The 27,164-nt window shown below is 38.9% G+C and overlaps 1 protein-coding gene across 16 annotated transcripts in view; it reads right to left on the bottom strand.

Moving 5' to 3' along the window:
- Positions 1-27,164, bottom strand: part of R3HDM2 (R3H domain containing 2) — a 147,513-nt gene that overhangs the window by 116,520 nt on the left and 3,829 nt on the right. For 3 of the 16 annotated variants that reach the window (XM_063076270.1, XM_063076268.1, XM_063076271.1), the window contains exon 2: positions 26,295-26,359. The exons of the other annotated variants lie outside the window; for them this stretch is intronic. The gene's annotated coding sequence lies outside the window, so the exon portion shown is untranslated. The remainder of the gene's footprint in view (positions 1-26,294; positions 26,360-27,164) is intronic. 16 annotated transcript variants of the gene reach the window in all.

Here is a 27,164-nt window from a genome sequence, read left to right as displayed (position 1 = left end):
CCACCACTGCCCGCACTCTAACAGGCCATGTGCCAGTCCCTTGCGATGACTCACCAGCCTCTGAGTGGCTCCTTTTTTCAGTTGTGGCTCCTTGCTTCCATGTGGGTCCACGGAAACCCTGTTAGTGGTCTTCCTGAGGGCCACCAAGGCCCTCTTCTACCTTGCCACCTCCAAGCAACTTCACAGGAAGGGCTCAGCAGCGGCTTTTGCCAGCTCTTGCTCCATGTGCTCACCAGGGCCAGTCTTGAAGCAGCCGGGATTTGAAATGGTAGGTACAATCCTTTCTTTCTCTCATTGTGGATTCTCCTGCCTCTGTGAACTCTGTAGGTCTCTCCTCCTCTTCCCCTGAGCTCCAGCAGCCCCAGCTTGGCTGTTATTGCTTTTTAATAGTTGTAAAAAATTGGCTGATTTGTGAGAGAGAGTGATGCTGAGGACTGTCTATTCCACCACCTTGACCAGAAGCTCAAAAAATTCAAGCTCTTAAATGAAAATCAGAATTGTGAAAAACATGTATCTGCTACTAGGAGCTTGACAGCTTCTCAATACTTAAGACTTGCCTGCTAGTGGTGATATTAATAAATGTGACTTTTTCATATTATATAATAAAATGTATCAAATATTTGGAAGGTATACATAACTCAGTGAACATTTTCCAATTGAATAATTCATGATGTTTCCAATCACACATGGGTAAAAGATCCATTCAACATAGGTTCAGTGCTGCCTAAACACGTTATCTATAATTGGGAAAGATACCTACTATGAAACCTTTCAATTGATTGTGTTAAGTTGTTAACAGCGCTTCTGGGGTACGGTAGGATCTTCACCTTTAACCTTACATGCTTTTGAATTATTTAAACTTCTTACAATGATTACATATTACTTTTTTAATTTGAAAAATGCAAATCTCTATACGATTGAAAAGATTAAAGAAAAAACCTATAGTCCTAACTTTGAATTGGAAATATTGATATGAACTTGTGATATACTTTTTTTTTCTTCGGTGGCTGGCTGGTACAGGGATCCGAACCCTTGACCTTGGTATTACAAGGTGGCACTCTAACCAACTGAGCTAACAGGCCAGCTCGATATACTCCTTTTTTTTTTTTTTTTTTTCCTTCTGATATACTTTCTTAAAAAACAAAAAATACCATATATCCTAGCCTTGTCCACCAAAATTTCCAAGAAAAAGACCAATCCAGTACCTCTTGCACCCAGACTGTGGTCTCTAAACACCATTTTCACATAAAAAGAACTAGGGTTTGGGGGCAACAACTGATCCACGTCCATGAATGGAAAAGTAGAAGATGATCTTGGAACATCGTGTCAGACCAGAAAGCAAGAAAGCTATCAAAACAGGATCACAGGCTGGCCGGTTAGCTCAGTTGGTTAGAGTATATTGTTGATAACACCAAGGTCAAGAGTTTGGATGCCCGCACTGGCCAGCACCCAAAAACAAAAAACAGGATCTATGTCCAAAGGACACAGGAGCCAACTTGATGAGGTTCCCATTTGCCAAAGACGAGACAATGACAAATAAGGATAAAACTGAAATTGGCTAAAACACATTAAATATGCTTAAAGTGGAAAATTCATAATGACAATTCCAAAAAAAAAAAGAAACTCACCAGTCACCTTTAGAGGATGTTAGTGAACAAAGTCATCATCTAGAAAATTGTAATAACTGTTAAAAGAAAGACTCAAGCAATTATCTTACCTTTGCTGTACAAATACAAACTGTACCTCAGAATAACCAAATAGGTGATGAGGGAAAGTATCAAAAAGTATCATAGCTAAAGAAATTAAGAAATAATAGAATTTGTTTTTTCTTCACTCTGGCAGCTGGCTGGTACAGGGATCTGAAAACACCATATTCTAGCCAAAAACATTGAATCCTCTCTAGATGTAACTGCTAATATGAAAGAAATGTAAGGGACAGAGAAACATGTTAAATGACCCCACAGTAATGTCAATCAGCAAATCCAGCCAACTGTGGGAAACTCTACTGAACAGATGACCCAGTTTCCTCAACAAATAAACCAGAAAGAGAAAAAAAGGAGGGAGAAGAAATCTTTTAGATTAAGAGATGCTAAGGTCCAGCCCGTGGCTCACTTGGGAGAGTGTGATGCTGACAACACCAAGTCAAGGGTTAAGATCCCCTTACCAGTCATCTTTAAAAAAAAAAAAAAAAAAAAAGAGATACTAAAGATATATTGATCAACTACAGTAGACCTTATTTGGATCCTATTTTAAACGTATAAACTGTTAAAAAAAATTATGATACAATCAGGGAAATATGAACACCAGATATTAAGGAATTACTGTTGATTATTTTAAGATGTATAAATGGTATTACGGTTTTTAAAGTCCTTTTTTTTTTTTTTTAGACATACATACTAAAACATCTATGGATAAAATAATACATTGAGGATTTACTTCAAAATAGTCAGGAAGTGAGGTGGTAGGTGAATAGACGAAACAAGATTAGCCGAACTAATAATTGTTTATGGAGTTTCATTATACTCTTCTTACTGCTTTTGAATATATTTGAAATTTCCATTGTGAAAAGTTTTGTAAAATAGCAAATTTAGGGGCTGGCCAGTTAGCTCAGGTGGATAAAGTGTGGTGCTGATAATACCAAAGTCCAGGGTTCAATCCCTTTACTGGCCAGCTGCCAAAACAAAAAAAAGGCAAACTTCAAAAAAGAAAACCATTTATATTAGAAACACAATAACTGAAATTAATTTTGTATACTAATCTTTCTTCAAAGCCCAGTTTAATTCCTACTTCTTCCATGAAGCCTTTCTGTATTGATCTATTTTATTTTCCATTTGTTTTGCACAATTAACAAATTCTATTGCATTCTGTCTATATCATAATCCATCATATCTTGTTTATTAACTGCTTATATTTTATCTCCACAGCTAGCCAGCCAGGAGGGTCCTTTAACACACACAAAATCCCACAACCCTAGAATGATGTTAAGTCTCCTAATGGTCCTAAGTACCTTATCAAACACTCAAGCTGTCTAGAAAAACCCTGGGAGCTATGAAAAAATGTAATATTCTTCCTTGTCACCCGAAGGGCCATTGTGTGCTAGAAATTAAATTTTTAACTCCAGAAAAAGCATATAATACTTTCATCTTCAAATTTTACAGGGGTCACTTTTGTGACATCAAAATGCTGTCTCCAGGGCCAAGCCCGTGGTGCACTCGGGAGAGTGCGGCGCTGGGAGTGCAGCGACGCTCCTGCCCCGGGTTCGGATCCTATATAGGAATGGCCGGTGCACTCACTGGCTGAGTGCCGGTCACGAAAAAGACCAAAAAAAAAAAAAAAAAAAAATGCTGTCTCCAGCAAGTTAAAGCATGCTAATAAGCACCAGCTAGTCCTCCTCCCAGAGTTAAAATGGGCATTTCAGACTCTTTCTCAGAAACAGAATTATATACACTAGATGTAAATAGAAATTCTGTAAGCTAATTGATTAATGATTAAGTACAGTGACATTATTTAATAAAAACTTCATCTTCAGTTAAAAAAAAAAAAAAAAAAAAAGGGCTTACCCAAAGGAAAAAAGTCACCAAGTCCAAGAAACAAAGAACCCATAATACCTAACTAGAGACCACTCAAGACTCCTAGAGAACAGGCCTATTGGAGTTACAAGTTTTAGAGTTGATTTATAGCCCCATTATCCTTTCTTTAAAAAACTGTCAAAATAATTGTTTTTTCCCCTTCAATTATAAAAGAAATACTGTACATGTTTTTTACAAATAGAGATAAGCAAAAAGAAAACATAAAAGCATCCCATATCCTCCTTTATAACCTTATGTCTTAGTAAGTCCTTTGAAGGCAGCTCATTTCTCCAAGGAACACATGCCCCTCTCTTCTAAAACTGACCTATGTAAGTCCCAGCAGGAAGGAAAAAGAAAAAAAAAAAAAAAAGCACAAAAGCTTAATTCAATGAGAGTAATATATAGATTTTTGTTTGTTTGTTTTGTTTTTTGTTTTACATTTCACCATTTGTATAAATCCAGGGTCAGACTAACCACACATTCCATTTTTATGGATTTTTCTTGTTGGTTAATAACTTCCTTGCATTTTTTTTTCCAGTGTCCCTAAAATCTCTTGCTATGATAGCAACAAAGTCCTACTTTTCCAATTACCAAATCAGGTAGTAAACACATCATATTCACTCTGTCTATAAAATCTTACATAGGCTGGCTGGTTAGCTCAGCTGATTAGAGCATGGTGATGATAACACCAAGGTGTGGGGTGGGTATAATCCGTGTACTGGCCAGCAAAAAAGAAAAAAAAAAATCCTACATAAACTCTAGTCCGAATTAACACAGATGCAAAACAATTCCGGCACCATAAAATTCACCCACAAGCACTGAAGTGTAATGTTCACCTGATCTCTAGCTCAGATGTACTGCCTCATCCATACAGGTGAAGTACTAAAAACTGTATTTATCAGGTATAATTTGGAGAGACGCTGGGGAAAAGATAATGGATAGCCTCTTGCAATTCACCTAGGGTGAGGGTGGGGGGGATTATCTCTTTTACCACACAGACCCCAGGTTCTAATAAAGTTTCAGCAATAGTCAAATAAAATTCTCATTAACTGTTCTGACTTTTCACTGGACTCTGTATCTTAATTAAATAATTTGGGTGACAGTGCAAAAATTAAATTTTTTTTTTTTTAAAAAAGATGACCAGTAAGGGGATCTTAACCCTTGACTTGGTGTTGTCAGCACCATGCTCACCCAGTGAGCTAACCGGCCATCCCTATACGGGATCTGAATCAGTGGCCTTGGTGTTATCAGCACCACACTCTCCCGACTGAGCCATGGGCCGGTCCCGCAAAAATTAATTTGAAGCTACTTTTCTTCTTCCTTACTCTGAAAAGCTGAATATTGTCTATCTTGGCTATTAAAATCCCCAGAGATTTCAATTCTACAGGAGCTCTACATGCTTCTAAATTTAGCCAAGTAATAGAAATAGTTAGAAGGCATGCAATTCATTTTGATAACTGTACTTTTATGTTACGAGGCAGCTAATTTCTTAAGTACTCTTAGCAAAATCATTCACATAAAATAATACTCATATGAGCCATATAATTAACTGATAGGTTAGTAATGGTGTTAATTAAAATATTAGCTATGACTTCTAAACATGACCACCTTCCCCACTCCAAAAAAATATTCTATATTTCCTCCACAGGGATAATAAACAGGACTTTAAATATTTCAACAGAACATGTTAACAGCACATCATCATCTTCTATACAGCTTATTTATGTTTCCACATCAAATGAATACATACACAGGTTTAATGGGTTTCATGCTCAGTGCAAAATGTTTTTGTGGATGGGACTGACATGTTTCATTTCATGTAGAGTCCTGGAGCAGCACATTGTCAAGCTGTTGGACCATACGTGATTCTGGTGTACCAAATTCCAACTCTAAGGCTAATCCTATTTTGAATTTTCTAAAACTCAGACCTCATAAAACTATATTCCAACAGAAGTGTTCAACTCAATAAACACCCTAACTTCATGTCAGTTTCCTAGATTGTATTCACAGATCAATATGTAAAATATATATTCAGATGAATGCAACATACAGGTTCCAAGTACAAAGTATAAAAGGCCTGGATTTAGAAGTTTCCCCATCTATGAACATTTTAATTCAGATATCAGAAGACACAAAGAGAGGGAAACAGCTCTTCAGTGACTAAAGCCTGGATTGCACGAGAGTAAGAAGTATATAAAAACTTATTTTCAACTTCACATGTCACCACCAAGTTAGGGGGAAAAAAACAATAAAATGCCAATCTTCTGCTCAGTACTCCATCTCCCATGGCAAGTCACCACAGCCGCCTATAATTCACTTCATTCTGTGAAATAATTCAGTTTAGATACTTGATCACTCAAATACATCCAGGAAGATACAGAGAATCTTAGATGTGAAATCCACTCTATTTTTTTACTAGAAATATGTCTGGTAATTGATCTCATAAAGATAACAAGGGATACGTAATTAAGAATAGTAAGTAATTTCCCTTTAGAGGAACGATTCTCTTTTCTGCACATCTGTCTCAAAGGGAAAAAAAAAAAGACCCATTCTGGCTAGCCGGTTAGCTCACACAGTAGAGCGTGGTACTGATAATACCAAGGTCAAGGTTTCAGATCCCCATACTTTTTTTTTTTTTTTTTTTTTTTTTAAAAGATGACCGGTAAGGGGATCTTAACCCTTGACTTGGTGTTGTCAGCACCACACTGACCAGTGAGCTAACCGGCCATCCCTATATGGGATCCAAACCCATGGCCTTGGTGTTATCAGCACCACACTCTCCCAAGTTAGCCACGGGCCGGCCCTCAGATCCCCATACTGGCCAGCCGCCAAAAGGAAAGAAAAAAGGAACTAAAAACGGTTCCCTGCAGAAATGATTGATTCCTGGTCTGGGCAAATAAAGAACAAAGTCAGCTCGGAACACCTTGTTGTGCCACAGTGTAAGGAAGTAAGTACTCAAAACCCGACGGGAACATACCAAAAGGACATAGGAGCCAGCAAGAAGGGATTCCTATTTACCAAACTTAGGACAATTTTAGTATTTGTAATATTGAATATTATTGGCATTTTCAATACTGATAGCAATGGACTGTAATTTATTAAATTTTTTTAAAAAAACAAAATCTACAGTGATCCTCGAAAACAAAGATGAGGAAAGCTCTTCTATGTAGAATAATGCCAGCTAGTAAACGTAGAAGAAATAAGAAAATCTGAAAATCAGCATTTGGAAACCACTAATGTAATAACAGATTCAGACAAGGATAATCAATGTATGCTAACATCACTGGGTAAAAAATTGTTGAGGAATAGAAGAGTCACAAAATCCTAAAAGTATCATCCCACATATTGTTTCTTAATTACAAATGGAAAAAGGTACCTTTACAATAAAGAAATCTAGCAGACATCAACTTTAACCAAGTGATCAAACTTATCACCAATAATGGGACAAAGTGACATTATGTACACACAACATCACCTAGGTAGTACATTTGCCAAATATGTTTAACCTGAATCTAATCGTGACAAACCCAAACTGTAGAACATTCTTCAAAACAACTGGTCTGGACTCTTCAAAAATATGTGACACGGGGCCGACCCGTGGCACACTCAGGAGAATGTGGTGCTGATAACACCAAGGCCACAGGTTTGGATCCCATATAGGGATGGCCAGTTAGCTCACTGGGTGAGTGTGGTGCTGATAACACCAAGGGTTAAGATCCCCATACCAGTCATCTTAAAAAAAAAAAAAAAAATCAATGACATGAAAAACAAAAAGGGTAAGAGAATTGCTCCGGATTAAAGAGATTACAAACATATGACAATTAAATGCAATACATGATCCCTGAATGAATCCAGGATTAGAGGAGTGAGGTGGGAGGGGGGCAACTAGAAAGCATGTTGAAATAACTGAGGAAATTTGAGAATGGACTACATACAATATTATTACATCACTGTAAAATATTTTGAATGTGATAATGAGTTCGATAACAGTATTGTGGTGATATAGGAAAACACCTTTGTTTTTAGGTGATATATGCTTAAGAAATTTTCGGGTGAAGCATCTTATGTCTGTAATTTATTTCCTAATACACTATAACACGATAAAGAAGTGTGTGTATGTGTGTATGAAGGGAGGGGGAGAAAGGAAGGAAAAAGTGAGAGGAAGGGAAGAAGACAAAAAGTGGGGGAGAGAGAACAAGCACACAAATGTGACAAAATACTATCAATGGTAAATATAGATAAAAGTCACACTGGTGTTCACTGTATCATTCCTTCCACTTTCCTGTAGGTTTGAAATTTTTCCAAACAAAAAGTCGGGGCCAAAAAGAACAAGAGGCAACATTAACCCAAACACTTGGTTATCCGATGTAAATCTTGCTGTGCCCCAAAAAGCAATTTCAAGCACAGACTTGAGCATCAAACTGAGTTTTATATCCTGGCTGCATGATGATGGACAAATAACCTAACTTAACCTAACCTCCCTAAACTTCACAAAAAAATGAAGATAAAAGAGTACTACTCCATGGGGATTATTACTCTGAGGATTAAATGATCTAATACATGATATTTATTACCATACTTCCGTGATATTATCACATTCTTTGTTCGCTTAACTACTTTCCATGAACCCCATATTCCCTCTCATTACTGTCCTCTCTCTTCATCTCTTTGCAACTACCTTTGTAGGACAACTGCACAAATTTTTGTATCTTAGCAGCTAACTTACAGGCTACATTAACTCTGTCAAAATTTTGTTAATTGCCAAATATATCCAAAATCAAATAAATTAATATGCATTCCATTCAAGGACGAATAAAAATAGCACAAATAATTGAGAGCTAACATACTCTAAACAACACGTCAAGTGATGGAAAAAGCAGTTTCACCTTATGTTTGCTCCTTCCTCAAAAAATCATCAGTGGATTACTTGTCAGGAATAGGCACAGGCTATCTTCATCCCCAAAATGTCAATCTTAACATAAAAACCCAGTGACATCAGGATAGGAGTGCCCCTTTAATTCTGGTATTTCCTGGGGCTCCATCTCAGCTCTCTTATCACTCTACAAGTTTGCCCTGGATGATCCCATTTCCTATCATGCATTGAATTCCCTTCATGTGCAGCATACTCCCAAATCTAAATACCTGTCCAGGTATTTAGCACTCCAGATCCATTTAGACAACTAACTGCCAGACATTTCCAAAAGTGGACTCTCTACCAACATTCCCCTAACCCCAAACCTGCCCTTTCTTATCTCAGTTAGCAATACTACCTGGTCACGCAAGACAGAAACCAGTCATTCATCCGCAATTCCTCCCCTCTCATCCCACATTTATACAATCTCCAAATTCCCACACCATCTCCTGGATCCATCTGATCTTCTAGCTTATGTCCCCTCTTCTCCACTCCCATCACTTCTATGCAGAACATTTAGTTAATAGGGCAAGGCTTCCAGAGCTCTCTTCTGCCTCCAGCAAAGCAACTGGCAATGTTTACGATGGTGGATGCTCTGGCTGCTCTGTCTGCCTTTGTCCCTGAACAACTAAGTCTCTAACCTATCTTTGATAAACATGTAGTGTGAGGGAGAAATAAACTTGTTTCAAACTGGTGCTGAGATATGGGAGTTGTTCGTTACCCAGCATACCCTAGGTTGTTCTGATTTTAATCTCTCTTACATGGACTACGACAACAGTCTCCTGACCAGTGCCTCTCTCCCTCTATTCTAAATCCCCTATAGGTATTTCTCCAAATAGCCACAATAGTTTCCTTTGTAAAATACAAAATCATTCCATTTCTCTGATTAAAATCTCTGTTGCTTAGAAATATTCCAAATTCCGGGCTGAGCCCGTGGCGCACTCGGTAGAGTGCTGCGCTGGGAGCGCGGCGACGCTCCCGCCGCGGGTTCGGATCCCATATAGGAATGACCGGTGCACTCACTGGCTGAGTGCCGGTCACGAAAAAACGACAAAAAAAAAAAAAAAAAAAAAAAAAATATTCCAAATTCCTTCATATAGCATATAAAGCCCACCATAAAATCAGGCCCTATATACATCCTTCTCTCCAGTCATTCAAAAAAACACTGCTCCATACATACCTTACTATGATGATGATGATGATGTGTGTGTGGCCTGCCAGTACAGGAATCAAACCCTGGACCTTGGTGTTGGTGTTATCAGCACATTGCTCTAACCAAATGAGCCAAGTGGCCAGCCCCACACCATACTCTTTAACACCACTAGATCTTTGCCCAGGCTATTCTATCTTCTCGGAATGCCCTCCCACCCATAAACCACCCACCATACCTTCATCTTCCTAGCCATACAAGACCCCTAGACAGCTATCCCTCCCATTCTCTCAACATCTATTTGCTTTTCTTAAGGCCCCTATTCTACCAACTCTCCTTACTCTAACATACCAGCCCCCTGCCCCAAAAAGGATAAGTCTCCTACCTCACAAAGAATATAACGGTCGTAATGCAGAAACTCCCTCAAAGTCCTTTGCTGAGATACCAAACATTCCTCCCCACCTCTTTCCTGACCTTTTCCTTCTTATCTTAATGAAGGAGATAATTCTTCTACCTCTGCTTTGGATTTCATCTTCTCTACATGCTCAAGAACTTCACCCTGCTATTACTACTCTCTATTGTCTTGCTCATTCCGCTAAACATATAAATATGCTCAAGTCTCTCATCTCAAACTCTTCCACGAACCCCATATTCCCTCATTACTGTCCTCTCTCTTCATCTCTTTGCAATCATCTTGAAAGACAGAGCTTGTTTGTCTTTTTTTCTCACCTCCCATTTATTCCTCAACCCAATGCAATTTAGCCTCTGTTCTCATCACACCAGTGACCCTCTCTCACTGAAGCCACGAATGACCTGAGTGCCAAATCCAGTGACCTCCTTATGTTCTTACACTTGACCTTTCCACCACATCTGATACTACTGCCTTACTCCTCCTCGAAATTCTCTCCTCTGAGTTCCCATCACACACACTTCAGTGATTTTCCATCTACCTTTCTGGCTTCCTTCTCAGATTCCTTCCAGGCTCCACTTCCACCAAACATACCTTTAACTGTCAGTGTTCAAGGCTCTCTCCTCAGCCTGCAGCTCTTCAGTGTCAATATGCCCCCGACTGACACAAAACACACTGCTTCAACTACAACCTATACATCACTGACTCCCCAATCTCTCTCCAGCCCCAATCTCTCTCTCCACCTCCAGACTGGTATAGCCAATTGCCTATTAGGCATTTCCATGTGGCTCCACAGGTTCCTCAAATTCAACCAGTCCAAAACCAAACACGTCACTTCTTATTCCCAAACATGCATCTTCCTGAATTTCCTAACTCATAAATGATGTCACCATCCACTCTGGTATGGAACCCAGGAAACTAGAAGTCATCCAAGGGCTCATCCTTCTTATTTACCACTATTTATTCTCTCTCTCTCTCTCTCTCTCTCTCTCTCTCTCTCTCTCTCTCTCTCTCACACACACACACACACACACACACACACACACACACACACACACACACACAAGGGCTCATCCTTCTTATTTACCACTATTTATTCTCTCTCTCTCTCTCTCTCTCTCTCTCACACACACACACACACACACACACACACACAAGGGCTCATCCTTCTTATTTACCACTATTTATTCTCTCTCTCTCTCTCTCTCTCTCTCTCTCTCACACACACACACACACACACACACACACACACACACACACACACACACACACACACACACACACACACACACACACCCCTCCCTTCATGTTTACCAGATCCTGTCCCCTTAAATATCTCTTGAATCCATCCATCTCTATGCATTTGCATGACTACTTTAGGCCCTATATTATCTGGATTACTGTGACTCTCCCTAAACTAAACTTCCTGATTCCAGTCTACTTTCTTCCAATCCCGTTCCCAAATTGCTACAAATGATCTTTTTAAAAAGTAAATCCTTCAATAGCATTCATTGAGATTTGGGAGTTTGGAATTTTAAGACAAAATTCAAAAAGATTTTTTTTGTTTTCTTTGGTGGCTGGCCTGTATGGGGATCCAAACTCTTGACCTTAGTGTTATCAACCTCTAACCAACTGAGCTAACCAGTCAGCCCAAAATTCAAACTTTTTAGGCTATGAAATAAGGTCTTCAAGACGGGGCTCCTACTTACCTCTCTAGTCTTTTCCCTAATCCCCATAACAAGCATCTCATGTTGCCTCATCCCTCTTCTTGCAGTTTGGCAAAGGCATCATGCTGCTCTGCTCTACACGTCCACCCTTTACATATGCATTTCCTCACTAGAACTTTCTTCCCCATACTTTTCTACCTACCTAACTCCTATCGGCTTTGAGATTCAGCTGGAGCATCAATGCCAAACAGTCTTTCCAAACTTCTATTGTGCTTCCAAAGTATCTCATGCATTCCTCTAGCTTAGTGTTCATCAGGCTGCAGTATCAATTATTGACTTGTCTGTCTGAGCTCTTTGAATGTAAGGAATACTCTTCTATTTATTTATTTTTTTATGCTCCAGAACCTAATATTGCAGCCATTCAAATGCTGGTTGAATTAATGAATACACTGAGACTCAATTCAAACATCATCTCCTCTGAAAAGCTGAAACTAATCCCACCATGTAGAGATACCTACCTATCCCTTCTCTTTACTCCTCCTTTTACCTTTTATCACCTCCTTGCAACTCTTATTATCTTGTAGCATACTCACTTTTTTTTTTTTTCTGGCAGCTGGCCAGTGAAGGGATCTGAACCCTTGACCTTGGTGTTACAAGGCTGGCCTCTAAACGACTGAGCTAACCGGCCAGCTCAATTTACTTTTTTGTAATCTACAATAAACCAGGAGCTCCTTAAGGATGAGGACAATATCTCATCTATTCTGGTATCCTTAGCATATAACATAATATCTAACAAACAGTAGGCACCTATTAAATGTTTGAGTAAATAAATGAGTCTGCTCTTTTCATGAATTTTCTTGATGTTAGGTCTTACTTTGGAGGCAGTCCTGTAAACTTGACTTGAAGATCCCTCTTTCTATTATAAAAATACAGAAGTACCAGAAACTAAGAGAATTTTCTAACAGAAAACTGTCCTGGGAAGAAAACATAGGTGATGTTTATTCTAACACAGACTAATAAACTGACAGTTTCTCTGATTTCTAAGCTGATACTAAATGATAGGCTCATAGTGCTCCACAGCAGTTTAAGTAGTTAAGGGCTGCATCTGTGTTAAGTGAAAAAAGCTGAGCTAGTAAAGTGAAATAGTGGCAAGCAAATGCTTTAATTCTAAACTGAAAATCTATCATCTTTCCAGAGGGCCTCATGTGGCCAACCATATGTACATAGGTAAGGCTGAATTTGTGTCCCCTATTGTATGCAATAAGCAAAACACAAATCAACAACAAAGGACAAGACAGAACAGAGGAAAAAAAGAGAGACTCTTATGGTGTAGAACACATTACAGATCGGAACAGATGTTATGGCTGAATCCAGACAGTCCACTAAATGAAAAAAACAATTGCCATCTCCCAACCAACCTATGAGAAATAAAAGAAAAACAGTCATGAAAGCAACATTAATTTTAAAGAGAAAAGGGTACATAAGGAGGAAAACAGCACACAGAAATAAAGGACCATTTTCTCTTTGACGATACTAACTTCAGCACTGAAGAACATTATTTAGAGACTAGTAACTTGATAATGTTTAATACAGACTGTCTGTCCTTCTGTGAGGTAGACTATGCTTGCTTATTGTGGCCACAAAAAAGGTATAAATTTGTCCCAGCTACTTGGAAAGTGTGTTCACTAATATCTGCAGATACTTTTGTCCCTCACTTATTATCTACTAAGTATAGGTAGAGTAAAACATCCAAGTTAGCCTAAGAATCCATTAAGTGCAGCTTCAATCTCAAGAGTTTACATTTTAATCAATAGCTATATCAACAAGTATTACTGTACTTAACCCTAAGGGATACCTCCAAAAGAAAGTTTCCCTCTCCCCTAAAAGAAAACAGACCATCAACTCCATTTAACACATAAAGACACTGATTCAGCAGTCAATGTGACTAAGTAACACAGCAAAGCCTCAGAGAACTTCGAACAGGGTTAAAAATTCAGTTTTAATCACTTGTTTTGTTTTTCAGCTTTTATTTTTTCTTTAGGTTTTAATCATTCAGCTCTGATTTTACTCCCTGTAATAATACCGTATGTATTTGGTCTTCATCCATTCCAGTCCCTTTCCCTTTCCTGGCATACAACCCCTAAAGTTCTTAAAATCTCCAAAGTGATGAGTGTCTTTCCTCATGCTAATGAGTTGGCTGACGGCTGGCAGCCCCTAGGTAGCTTCAGGATGGGGACTGGTCACAGGAAAGACTTTCAGCCCCACCCTTCAAACTCCAGGGAGGGAAGGCGGGGGTGAAGGTTAATTTGATTGCCAATGGCCAATAATTTAATCAATCATGCCTATGTAATGAAGCCTCCATAAAAACCCAGAGGAACAGGGTTCGAAGAGTTTCCAGATAGCTGAACATGTGTAGGTTCATAGAAGGTCCATGCCCTTTCCCCCATACCTCGCACTATGAATTTCTTCATCTTTGTATAATAAACCAGTAAATGTAAGTGTTTTGTGACTTCTGTGAGCCACAGTAGCAAGTTAATCAAAATCAAAGAGGAGTCTGGGAACACTGATTTATGGTCAGTGTTTATTGGTCAGAAGCAAAGGTAAAATAACTTGGGGTTTGTGATTGGCATCTGAAGGGACGGAGGAGTCTTGGAGACTAAGCCCTCAACCTGTGGGATCTGAAGCTATCTTCAGGTAGATAGTGTCAGAATTGAATTGGAGTTCAATTCAATTGCAGCTGTTAGCTGCAGAACTGACTGCTTGCTTGCTGGCGGAGAGAAACCCTCACGCAAGTGGTGTCAGAAGCATGTTGTGAGAGTATAGTGGGAGGAAACTGAACTGAGTGTGTTTTTCCTACTCACTCTCACACAAAGCCTATGCAAAAACTAAACAGATTTGTATTCTTTCAAGTCCTGCTGCCTTACTGGTCAAATCTACTTAATTTTTTTTTTTTTTTTTAAAGATGACCGGTAAGGGGATCTTAACCCTTGACTTGGTGTTGTCAGCACCACCCTCTCCCAAGTGAGCTAACCGGCCATCCCTATATACGGATCCGAACCCATGGCCCTGGTGTTATCAGCACCACTCTCTCCTACGTGAGCCACGGGCTGGCCCTAAATCAACTTAATTTTTCAACCATCATACTCATTTGATTAAAATGAAAGAAAAAATATTTCTGCACTACCATTCAGAGAAAATACTCCAAGTGCAAACCCTCTTAGTTTTCTCATGTCTTCATAGTTAAAAATACTACTAGTATGGAAAGTAAAACACAAGAATGAAGGGAAAATAAAGAAAATTGGAAAGGAGGATAATAAACATAAGGTTGAAGATACTACAATAATGAGAAAGGTAAAACTTTGATGGTACAGGCAGCAAGGGCAAAAACTTAGTTCAGGTTTTCAGCTATTGGCCTTAATATAGCTCTGGCCCAAATCAAGACTCAAGAACAATGATCTCTCTTGGGTATAGCCAGGAGGAGCAAAACAAGATCACAATGTGGAACATACACTTCTAGAACATATATGCCTCAAACCATTTAGTTTCTTTCTTTCTTTCTCTTTTCCTTACAGCTGGTAGAGGAATAAGACAAAAATCACATGCTCTGCAGAGCTCTTTTGGCACTAGAGAGATCACACTGCTAGTAAATTCAGTGTGAGCAGAAACTCAGAATGGAATGTACAGAGCAAAGTATGGTAAGGTGAAGACAAACAGGAACCCAGCTCCGTGGAAACTGGTTCAAAAGAGGCAGACAAGGTGAGAGGTTTTAAATGCCCTGAAAGCATTCCAGAACATGATACCTAAACCAGTGATGACTTTTGTTGTGATGGTGGTTTTGAGGTTAGAGATGTTCAGGGAGAAACAATGATGGATTCAGAGGCAGCAAGGTTAGAGAACAGGAATGGTGAAAGAACAAGTAATTCATCTGCAGCTGAAACCTAACCTTGAGAGCAAAGGAAAAACAGCAAAATAAAAGGCAGGTGAGGTAAAGTGACCAGATTTATTAAAAAAAAAAAAAAAAAACATTAAAATCAAAAAAAGCCTAGCCTTTGTACTGGAAGCAAGAAAAAAACACTAAAGAGTTTTAATTAATGTGAATTGCAGGACAAAAAGGGGGTGCGGGGAGGGTTTGAAGCAAGAGAACATTTTAATTTTCTTTGGCTGAATGGTACAGAACTAAATGAAAAACTGGAAAGAGCAGGAGGCCAGTTAAACGCCATTGCAGCTGTCCAGATGAGAGATGATGGAGAGATGGAAAGATTCAAGAGAGATTGAGGAGATTAGGATCTACACAACTTGTGCCGGCTCATGGCTCACTTGGTAGAGTGTGGTGCTGATAACACCAAGGCCACAGGTTCAGATCCCTATATAGGGATGGGCCGGTTAGTTCAGTGGTGCTGACAACACCAAGTCAAGGGTTAAGATCCCCTTACTGGTCATCTTTTTTAAAAAAAGAATCTACACAACTTTATGATTACTGGATGTTAAAGGGTAAGAAAGAGAAGACTCAAGTATAACATCCAGGTTCCTGGCTTATACACCTAGGTGGTATCATTCACAGGAAAAACTCAGAAGGAAGAAATGACTTCCACGGAAAAATTATTTGGCTTTGGTCATGTTGAATTTGAGGTGCTGTGTGACTGCCAAATGGAGATGGTCAAGAGACCAGTGAATAAATTAGCCTAGAGCTCAGGTGAGAGATCAGGGCTGGAGACAGAGAAACAAAATCTCAGCTTGTAGTAAGAGATGCTTAGTGAAGAGTTGATGAGACTGTCAGACTGTGTAGAGCTAGCTGTGCTTTACAAAATGTCATCCAAGACAACTAACCAGAGACAACAGAAACACTTGGAATGTTTGTTAAAATAGAAATTCTGAAGCTCCATCCCAGCCTACTAAATCAAAATCTCTGGGATGCAGGACTCAGAAACTCAAATTCCATTCATTCATTTGATAAATGTACAAGGAGGGACTATTTTAGGCACCAGGAATACAGAAGTTAATAAAATAAACAAGGTCCCTGTTCTCATAAGTTTTAAGTTCTAAATGTGAATCAGATTACAGACAATAAAAAAAGAGAACTTAAGATAGTGATAAGTGCTATGGAGATAATAAAAGACTGGAATGAGATAAGACACTATAGTGGACTGAATTATGTCCCTCCAAAACTCATTGAAGCCTGAATTGTGTCCCCCAAGTTTTATGTATTAGAAACTTAGCCCCAACTGTGACTGTTAAGAGCGTGGGAAATCCTATTATTGGAATTGAAAGGTAGAGCCTTGAAGAGGTGATTGGATTGTAGGACCATGCAGTAGTGAATGGATTAAAAATGGTGGTCAGGGGTGTGGTCCCGAGGGCTTTAAAAGAAGAGGAGAGTCTCTTTCTCCCTCTCTATTCTTTGCTTCCACCATCTTGCTATGTGAGACCCCTGAGTCACTGTCGCCACCACCAGATGGACTTTTGACTTCCCAGCCTCAGAAACTGTAAGCAATAAATTGTGTTTTTCTTTATAAATCATCCAGTTTTGGGTATTTTGTTATAAGCAACAGAAATGGACTAATACAGGCACAAAGGGAATGCTGACATTTTGGGTAAAGTGGTCAGGGAAGGGAAAGTTTACTATTCGGGGTAAAGTAGTCAGGAAAGGAAAGTTGACTATTTTGGGTAAGGTGGTCAGGGAAGGTCTATGAAGGAATCATTTGAGCTGAGGCTTGAATGGTAAGAAGAGGTAAAGATCTCATAGAAGAGCATACCAGGCAGAAAGAATTACAAGTGCCAAGACCCTGGGGCAGAAAAAAACCATTGTGACTAGAGCATAAGAAGAGGAGGAAAGTATGGTACAAGTTAACTCAGAGAGGCTGGCAGGGGACAGATCATGAAGGGTTTTCTAAGCCATGCTCTTAACAAATTCTCTAAGAGATGTTTATGCCACCAGGTTTAAGAACCAGAGGTAAAGAGGGAGAATACAACAAAAACCTTCAAGAAAACAAACATTTAAGGGAAGGGCAGGAGAAAAAGAGCCAGGAATGCAAGTGGAAAAGAAAGCAGAGTGTCACTAAAACATTTCAAGGACAGGGATCAGCAGTACCAAATGCTGCAGAAAAACAAAATGAGACAAGGATGAAAAAGGGTCCATTAGATTTAACAAGGTCCACCATGTTCTTCCCAATGATTTTGATGGCTGCTAGGACCTGCCTCCAGCAATACCATTAGAAACAGTAAGTGACAATCAGGGAAGTGACATCACCAAGATAGTGGAATAGACAATCCCGCGTCGCTCACTGCTTACAAAAGATCAGCTTATAACTACTAAAACACAAAATCTGCCATCTTGTAATCACTGGAACTTGAGGGAAGAGGAGAGTCTGTGAAAGTGTGGAAAGAGGCAGAGAGCAAGAAGAGGGAATACCCCAATCAGACCTAGCTCCAGCTGCTCATGGAGCACACAGACCAGCTACCAAAAGACAGCAGAGCTGCAGCAGTGCCCTTTGACAGCAGAGCTGCAGCAGTGCCCTTTGCGTGAAGCTACTTGGAGTCTTTAGGGGAGAAGGCTACTGTAGCCACTGGCAAAAAAAAAAAAAAAAAAAAAATCACTTTGGAGTGCACCATTCAATTTCCCAGGCCAGCAAAGCTGCTTGCAAACTTCCCCTGCACCCATATAAGAGGGAGAGGCTGCATTTGAAAGAAGGAAGGAATCACCTAGGTCGGTGAGTCTTCACAGGGGACTCATGTGAGGCCTGCCACACAGGAAACATTTACAGCACTGGGAGGTGGGGAAGGCTGACTCACCAGGGGTGCATTGGGGAACAGCATCAGCAGCTGATCTGCCTTCTAATCAACACAGGTGCCACACAGCAGAACCAGTCAATGCAACAGGGTTCAGAGTTTGCAGGAATAAATCAGTCCCAGGCTGGAATTTCCACACAGCCCAGTTGTGACTGTGGTAACCCCATATGACCTGGAAGTAACTAAAAGGCCAACATTTAAAATCTGGTCCACATAAAATGATTTTCCCAGTCTGCGAAACAACAGTACGATAGCAATTCTGCTCAGGCACAGAGTACAACTTCCAGTCCCCACAGGAAGTTTCCCCTATCTGGGAATTAACTACACAACAGCAAATTAGTTCCAGGGCACTGCTTAAGTGGAAGTGGTTGCTACTAATCCATCACAAAATGGAAAAAAAACACAGACCAGAGACAAACTTCTGATATTGAGCAGTAAAAGTCTAACAGCACTAAAGAGCACCTACAAAACTGGGAAAAGACAGCCGTCTTCTCCAATGCCCAGGCATCAACTTAAAGACACAAGAATCAAGAAAGAACAAAGAGGGCTGCCGGTTAATTCAGTTGGTTGGAGCGCAGCCTTGTAACACCAAGATCAAGGGTTCAGACACCTGTACTGGCCAGCTGCCCCCTAAAAAATAAAAAGAACAAAGAAATGTCATACCACCAAAAGAAACCAACAAAGCATCAACAACAGACTCAGAAGAATGTGGACTTATGAAATATCTGACAGAAAATTCAGAATAATCCTCTTAAAGATGTTCAAGGAGTAACAAGAAAATAAAGACAGAAAACTAAATGATATTTGGAAAACAATCCAGGAGCAGAACACAAAATTTGACAAAGAAATAGAATTATTTTTTTAAAAATAGAAATTCTAGAAATAAAAAATACATTATCCGAACTGAAAAGCTCTATAGAAAGCCCCAACAGCAGCCCTGATCAGAGGAAATAATCAGTGAGCTTGAGGACGAAACATACAAAATTATCCAATCAGAGGAGCAAAAGAAAAAGAGTAAGAAAAAATGGGGCTGGCTGGTTAGCTCAGTTGTTTAGAGCGCTGCCTTGTAACACCAAAGTCAAGGGTTCGGATCCCCATACCAGTCAGCTGCCAAAAAAAAAAAAAGGAAGAAAAGAAAGGAAAAAAGGAAACAACTGCAGCAACTATGGGACTGCTTCAAGCAAAATAACTTCTGCATAATTGGTATACCCAGAGGAGACAAAAAAGGAAGAGACCAAGAAAGTATATCTAAAGAAATAACGACTAAAAATGTCCCAAGCACAGTGAACAATGACAGCATCCAGGTATAGGAAGCTCAGAGGTCACCAAATTCAATTCAAAGAAGAATAGCCCAAGATACATTATAATCAAATCGTCAAAAACCAAAGACAAAAAGAATACTGAAAGCAGCAAGAGAAAAGAAACATACAACATTCAACAGAACATCAATAGGCTTTCAGTGGATTTCTCAGTAGAAACCCTACAGGCCAGAAGAGAATGGGATGAACTACTCAAAGTGCTGCAGGAAAGAGACTATCAACTGCCAGGGCAGTGGCATGCACCTGTAGTCCCAGCTACCTTGGGAGGCTGATGCTGGAGGAGCACTTGAGCCTGGGAGTTCTGAGCTGTAGTTGGCTATGCCATTTGGGTGTCTGCACTTAGTTCAGCCACCATATGGTGACCTCATGGGAGCAGGGGACCACCAGGCTGCTTTAGGAGGAGTAAACTGGCCCAGGTCAGAAACAGGGCAGGTCAAAAACTCCTGTGCTGGTCAGTAGTTGGGGCTTTCTACAGAGCTTTTCAGTTCAGATAACACATTTTTTATGTCTAGTGGCCTGTGAATAGCCACTGCACTCTGGCCTGGGCAACATAGCAAGACCCCATCTTGTGGGGGGGAAAAAAAGGAAAAGAAAAAGACTCAATGAAGAATTCTGTATCCAGCAAAACTAACACTCAAATATGAAGAAGAAATAAAGTCTTTCCCAGTGAAACAAAGGCTAAAGTAATTCATCAACACTAGACCTGCCTTATAAGAAATGCTAGAGTTTTTCAAGCTGAAAGATAATGACACTAAAGTGGAAAAAGAAAATATATGAAGGTACAAAACTCACTAGTAAAGTAAGTACACAGACAATCTCCAAATTCTCCAATGTTGTAAGGGTGGTGAATAAACCACTTATATCCATACTATGAAGACTAAAGGACAAACTCAACATCGCATAAGACACAGGCAACATTAAAAGATGTATCTTGAGGGCTGACCAATTAGCTAAGTTAGTTAGAGTGTGGTGCTATAACACCAAGGTCAAAGGTTCTGATCCCTCTATAGGCCAGCCACCAAAAAAAAAAAAAAAAAAGATGTAATGTGAAACAACAAAATGTCAAAAAGCAGGGGGAGGGGGTGAGAATGATGTCAAAGCATACAGTTGGCTCTAGTTTTTTCTTTTTTATTAGTGGTAAAAGTTAAGTTGTTATTAGTTTATTTTTTTATTTTTATTTTATTTTAATTTTTTTAAAAGATGACTGGTAAGGGGATCTTAACCCTTGACTTGGTGTTGTCAGCACCACGCTCTCCCATGTGAGCCATGGGCTGGCCCAAGTTATTATTAGTTTAAAGTAATCTAACTATAACATGCTTTTTGAAAAGCTCATGGTGGTAACCATAACACAAAAACCTATAACAGACATATTAAAAATAAATAAAGAGAAATCAAAATATACTACTGGAGAAAACCACTTAATTACAAAGGAAGACAGTAAGATCAGAAAAAAGGAAAAAAAGATCTATAAAACAACAAGAAAAAAAATAACAAAATGGTAGGAATGAGTCCCTATATATCAATAATAACTCTAAATGTTAATGGATTAAAATCCCTGATAAAGGGCTGGCCCGTGCCTCACTTGGGAGGGTGTGGTGCTGATAACACCAAGGCCACGGATTCAGATCCTATATAGGGATGGCCGGTTGGCTCACTGGCTGAGTGTGGTGCTGACAACACGAAGCCAAGGGTTGAGATCCCCTGACTGGTCATCATTATATAGGAAAAAAATTTAAAAATAAAATAAATAGATAAATAATCCCCGATAAAAAGACACAGAATGGCTGAATGGATTACAAAACAAGAACCAACAATATGGTGCCTACAAGAAATTCACTTCACCTGTAGGGACACACATCAACTGAAAGTGAAGGAATGGAAAAAAATATTTCTTGCAAATGGAAATAAAAAAAGAACATGACTAGCTATACTTATAACATCAGATAAAATAGACTTCAAGTCAAGGAAAGTAAAAAAAGGATAAGGAACATCATTACACAACAATAAAGGAATCAACAAGAGGATGTAACAATTCCAAATACATACACGTCCAACACTGGAACACCCAGATATATAAAGCAAATACTACTAAACCTAATGGGAGAAATAGACTCCAACATGATAATAGTTGGGGATTTTAATTACCCACTTTCTGCAAAGGACAGATTATCTAGACAGAAAATTAACCAAGAAACAACATCTAGATCAACTACACCTAATTTTCATGGAACCACAAAAGACCGCATAAAGCCAAAGCAATCTTAAACAAAAAGAACAAAGTTGGAGGCATCGCACTACCTGACTTCAAAATATACTATAAAGCTATAGAAAACAAAACATGGGACTGGCATAATGACACATTGACAATGGAACAGAATAGAGACCCCAGAAATAAACCCACAAATTTACAGCCAACTGATTTACAACAAAGGTGCAATAATATACATTGGGGAAAGGAGAATCTCTTCAATAAACAGTGCTGGGAAAACTGGATATCCATGTGCAGAAGACTGAAACTAGACCCCAGGGCTGGCCAATTAGCTTAGCTGGTTAGAGAGCAGCCTTATAACACTATGGTCAAGGGTTCAGATCGCCCCTTTCAGTCAGCTGCCAAAAAAAAAAAAAAAGATCCCTATCTCTCAGCATACACAAAAATCAACACAAAATGGATTAAAGATCTAAATTTAAGACCCAAAACTATGAAACTACTATAAGAAAACATAGGGGAATAGGGAGTGGGCAGCACAAGACTACAATTGCATACGCTACTAAAGCAAAAATATACAAATGGTACTACATCTGAAAAAGTTTGTGTGTGTGTGTGTGTGTGTGTGTGTGTGTGTGTATGTGTGTGTGTGTGTGTGGTGGCAGCAGCTGGTATAAACTGAAAAGCTTCTGCACACCAAGGGATGCTATCAACAAAGTGAAGAGACAAGCTACAGAATGGGACAAAATGTTTGCAAACTACACATCAAACAAGGGGCTAATATCCAAATATATAAGGAAATCAAATAACTCAACAGCAAAAAATACCAAATAACCCAACTGAAAAATAGGCAAAGGACCCGAACAGACATTTCTCCAAAGAAGATATACAAAAGGGCAATAAGCACATGAAAAAATGCTCAAAATCACTAATCATCAGGAAAATACAAACTAAAACCACAATGAGATATCTCGCCCCAGTTAGAATGGCTATTATCAACAAGACAGAAAATAACAAATGTTGGTGAGGATGCAGAGAAAAGGCAACTTTCCTATATTGTTGGTGGGAATGTAAATTGGTACAGCTACTATGGAAAACTATATGGAGGGTCCTCAAAAAAACTAAAAATAGAACCATATGATCCAGCAGTCCCATTGCTAAGTATCCCCCCAAAAAGGAAATTAGCATGCCAAAGAGATATCTGCACCCCCAAGTTTATTGTAGCACTATTCACAATAGCCAAGAGATGGAATCAATCTAAATGCCATCAACAGATGAATGGATAAAAACTGTGGTATATATACACAATGGAATACTACTCAGCTATTAATAAAAAAAAGAAGAAATAATGTCATTTACAGCAACATGGATGGAACTGGAGACCATCATGTTAAGTGAAGTAAGCTAGGCACAGAAAAACAAGTACCACATGATCTTACTCATATGTGGGATCTAAAAAAAGTGGTTCTCATAGAAGTAGAAAGTAGAATAATAGTTACCAGAGGCCAAGAAGGGAGGGTGAGTCGGGGGAAGGAGAAATGACGAATTAACAGGTACAAAGATATGCTATCAGCCCTAAGAATTAATGCATAGTATATGCATGTATTGAAACACAGTGTACCCCACAAATATGTACAAATAAAATTTTAAATTAAAAAATAAAAAAAGAAATAGTAAATGACCACTTCATGCAGAACAAACACATTGTTTTCTTAAAGTTATCAGCTGGTCACTGTCCTAGATTTTCTTCTTCCCTTTTCCCACAGAATTACAAAGGAAGGGTAAGGGGGAAGTACAATGTGTGAGGACAGGGGAAAAATATATTTCAAATATATCCATTATATATATTAATATATCCAAGTTTGGATTGTCACTGTCTTGATTACTTTCATCTTAGTTCTCTGTTACTACACCTGCAAAAGCTTTCACAAGTCTGAACTCCCTTTTCCAAGGCATCAAGGATTACTAAATGCCCATAATGCTGCCCATATGCCAAAACCATGCATAAATTCTTACAATTAACATATGCAACAAAAACACTGCCCCAACAAAAATACAAACCATATTCTTGGAAAACTTAGTCTTTTAATATAAATGGTGGCACCACTTTAAGGCCCACAGAGCTTTTAGGAAAGAGAAAAATGCTTTGCAGATATAAAATGTGGCTTTGGTCACTACTACTAATAATAAAAATTGCAGCACAAATACCTGCTATCAACATGAAATATACCAAAAGCATTAACACAAGAAAGATAATGGATCAAGCAGCAGAGGAAACTAGTTCATAAAGTTAAAATGGTCTAGAGCCGGTCCGTGGCTCACTTGGGAGAGCGTGGTGCTGATAACACCAAGGCCATAGGTTCGGATCCCTATATATAGGAATGGCCGGTTGGCTCACTTGGGAGAGCGTGGTGCTGATAACACCAAGTCAAGGGATAAGATCCCCTTACCAGCCACTTTTTTGAAAAAAAATTAATTAATCAATTATTTTTTAAAAAAGGTCTATCTCTATTCTGTACATTAGAAAAGAAGTGGGGGCCAGCCTGTGGCTCACTTGGGAGAGTGTGGTGCTGATAACACCAAGGCCACAGTTTCAGATCCCTATATAGGGATGGCCGGTTGGCTCACTTGGGAGAGCACGGTGCTGACAACACCAAATCAAGGGTTAAGATCCCCTTACCGGTCATCTTTAAAAAAAAAAAAGAAAGAAAGAAAAAGAAAAAGAAAAGAAGTGTATACAAGACTAAAAATAGGAGCAAAATTACCTCCAAAAGATAAAGACAGGTAGAACTTGGCTGGTCTGCAGACCAACTTTCCTCTTTCTCTTGCCTCTACAGACTCACAATCAACAAATAACAATTAGAAATACACTGAGTTCCTTTAAACCCTGCTCTATAGGATAAGTACTTAAGCTGAGATCTTTTGGGACCACAGATCCCACAGATTGTACAGGTGCAAAACTAGTTTTTAATTACTTGCAAAAGATTTTGAATTCTCCATTAAAAAAAAAAAAAAAAAAAAAAAAGCTGGGCCGGCCCATGGCTCACTCAAGAGTGTGGTGCTGATAACATCAAGGCCAAGGGTTCAGATCCCATATAAGGGTGGCCGGTTAGCTCACTGGGTGAACGTGGTGCTGACAACACCAAGTTAAGGGTTAAGATCTCCTTACCGGTCATCTTTAAAAAAAAAAACAACAAGAAAAAAAAAAGAAAGAAAGAAAGCTGTAAAATATACTATTAATGCCAATAGAGAAATGGAAGAATCAGAATATTGGTCTAAGTCAGAGAACAGACTTTACAGGAGCATTTAACAACTAGCTTCATTTTTCCTCAAGAAAATACCCAGAAAGGCCTGAAAATTTTTTCCCATGAAAAATCAAAAAGTCTTTGACAATTTAGAAGAGTCACAATGTGACAAGTAACAAAAAATTAAAGAGAACAAAAAGATTTTTGATGCTTTTGTGGCTAACAAACTAAGGAGAAATAGAATAAAATGATCCCTTTAAAATACCAAAGTTGTCTGGCCAGTTAGCTCAGGTGTTTAGAACGTGATGCTTACAGCACCAAGGTCAAGGGTTTGATCTCAGTACTGGCCAGGCAAAAAAACCCAATTGTGTTGACTACTGGGAGACATGACTGCCCCAGACTTCTGTACCTTTTCTCATTTTCTCTCATTTCTAGCACGGGGTTCTCAATTTGATCAGTTCTTTCTACTTTTAAAAGTACTAGAAAGCACTCTGGGAAACAAAGTGTCGAAATTACAAAGCTGAAATAGATTTTCCAGTATACACTCAAACAACTGGACTGAACAACTCACAAGAGATCCTGCGGAAGAGCAAAAAGAACACCTGGATTCAGGAAGCATCCCAGAATCTTTCTTTTCATAGAGCCCAAGTAAAAAAAGATGAAACCACTGCAGATTATTCTAAATAAGGGATTTTAACATCAATTTTTTTTTTTTAAGTGTTGGAGAAAATATGCTAAGGAAATCTAAGGAAACTCAAAGAGGAATCAAAACAGATCAAGGCTAATATACAAACAAACAAATTGTGTGGGAGGAAGAAGACACAACAATCACAACGATTCCTTGAATTTAAGACAAGTGAACAGATATGATACTGATGAGGGGGATGGGAGAGGGGAAAGTAGGAATTGGTAAAGGGACACGAAAACCAACTACATTGTACACTAGTAAATTAAAATAAATAAACAAAGAAGAGACATGAGAGAGAATCTCTCTGCTACATGAGAATACAGCAAGAAGGTGGCCATCTACAAACCAGCAAAAGAGGGTCCTCACAAGACACTGAATCTGTGGGCAACTTGATCTTGGACTTCCCAGCCTCTAGAACAGTGAGAAATAAATGTTTGTTGTTTAAGTAAGTAAATAAATACATACATACATACATACATAAAAGGAAAAAAAAAGATCAAGGCTAAGAAATCTTCTATCTATATCTGCTTTCAGAAATAAATTCAAACTTATTGACAGACCAACTTCACTAGAGAGATAGAACAGGTGCTACACTGCTAAATTAGCAATCATGGTAAGAATAAAAGTCACTAAAAAACTGTGAAATGGAATGTTTTCTACACGGAGGGTGAGATGGATACAGCTGAAGGAAAATATTGAGGCCACTATTTATGAAGTTCTCTAAAATTAGACCCACTGACTGTATTCCATGCACACATTTTCAAGCCATAACTCCAGTTATTTTTTCTACTTGAAAGCTGGCAATGCATTCCACAGAGGGACACTCAGAGTCTCTTATCCAGTCTTCACAAAGAGGCACAAAAAACTTTAAAGGAAAAAAAAGTTTCATAGAATTCTCTCCTCTGCACTTACTGGGACCATGTAACCAAAATGCAACAAGTTTTTCCCCTTCTTCAAAATCTGTTTTTTCCTGAAAGTTTTCCTTACGAGCTCATGAAGACATGTGGCACAGTAATAACGTGGCAGTCATTCAAAAACTGTTATCTACACTGAAGCACTGTCAGTACCCAGTATTTATCAATAAGAGGTGAGAATATAACAGAGATGTTTAAGTATCTCTGCGGCCTGAGAAAAACTTCCTGGAAACTTTGTGAAAGGACTTAAAAGGGGACCAAAGAAGTTTTGTTGAAGCTTTTACCAATCCGCCTAAATAATG

Source organism: Cynocephalus volans, chromosome 12 (genome assembly GCF_027409185.1).
Source record: "Cynocephalus volans isolate mCynVol1 chromosome 12, mCynVol1.pri, whole genome shotgun sequence".
In the NCBI taxonomy this organism is placed as follows: Eukaryota; Metazoa; Chordata; class Mammalia; order Dermoptera; family Cynocephalidae; genus Cynocephalus; species Cynocephalus volans.
The sequence above is the reverse complement of the archived record's forward strand: the minus strand, read 5'-3'. Positions and strand labels throughout refer to the sequence as shown.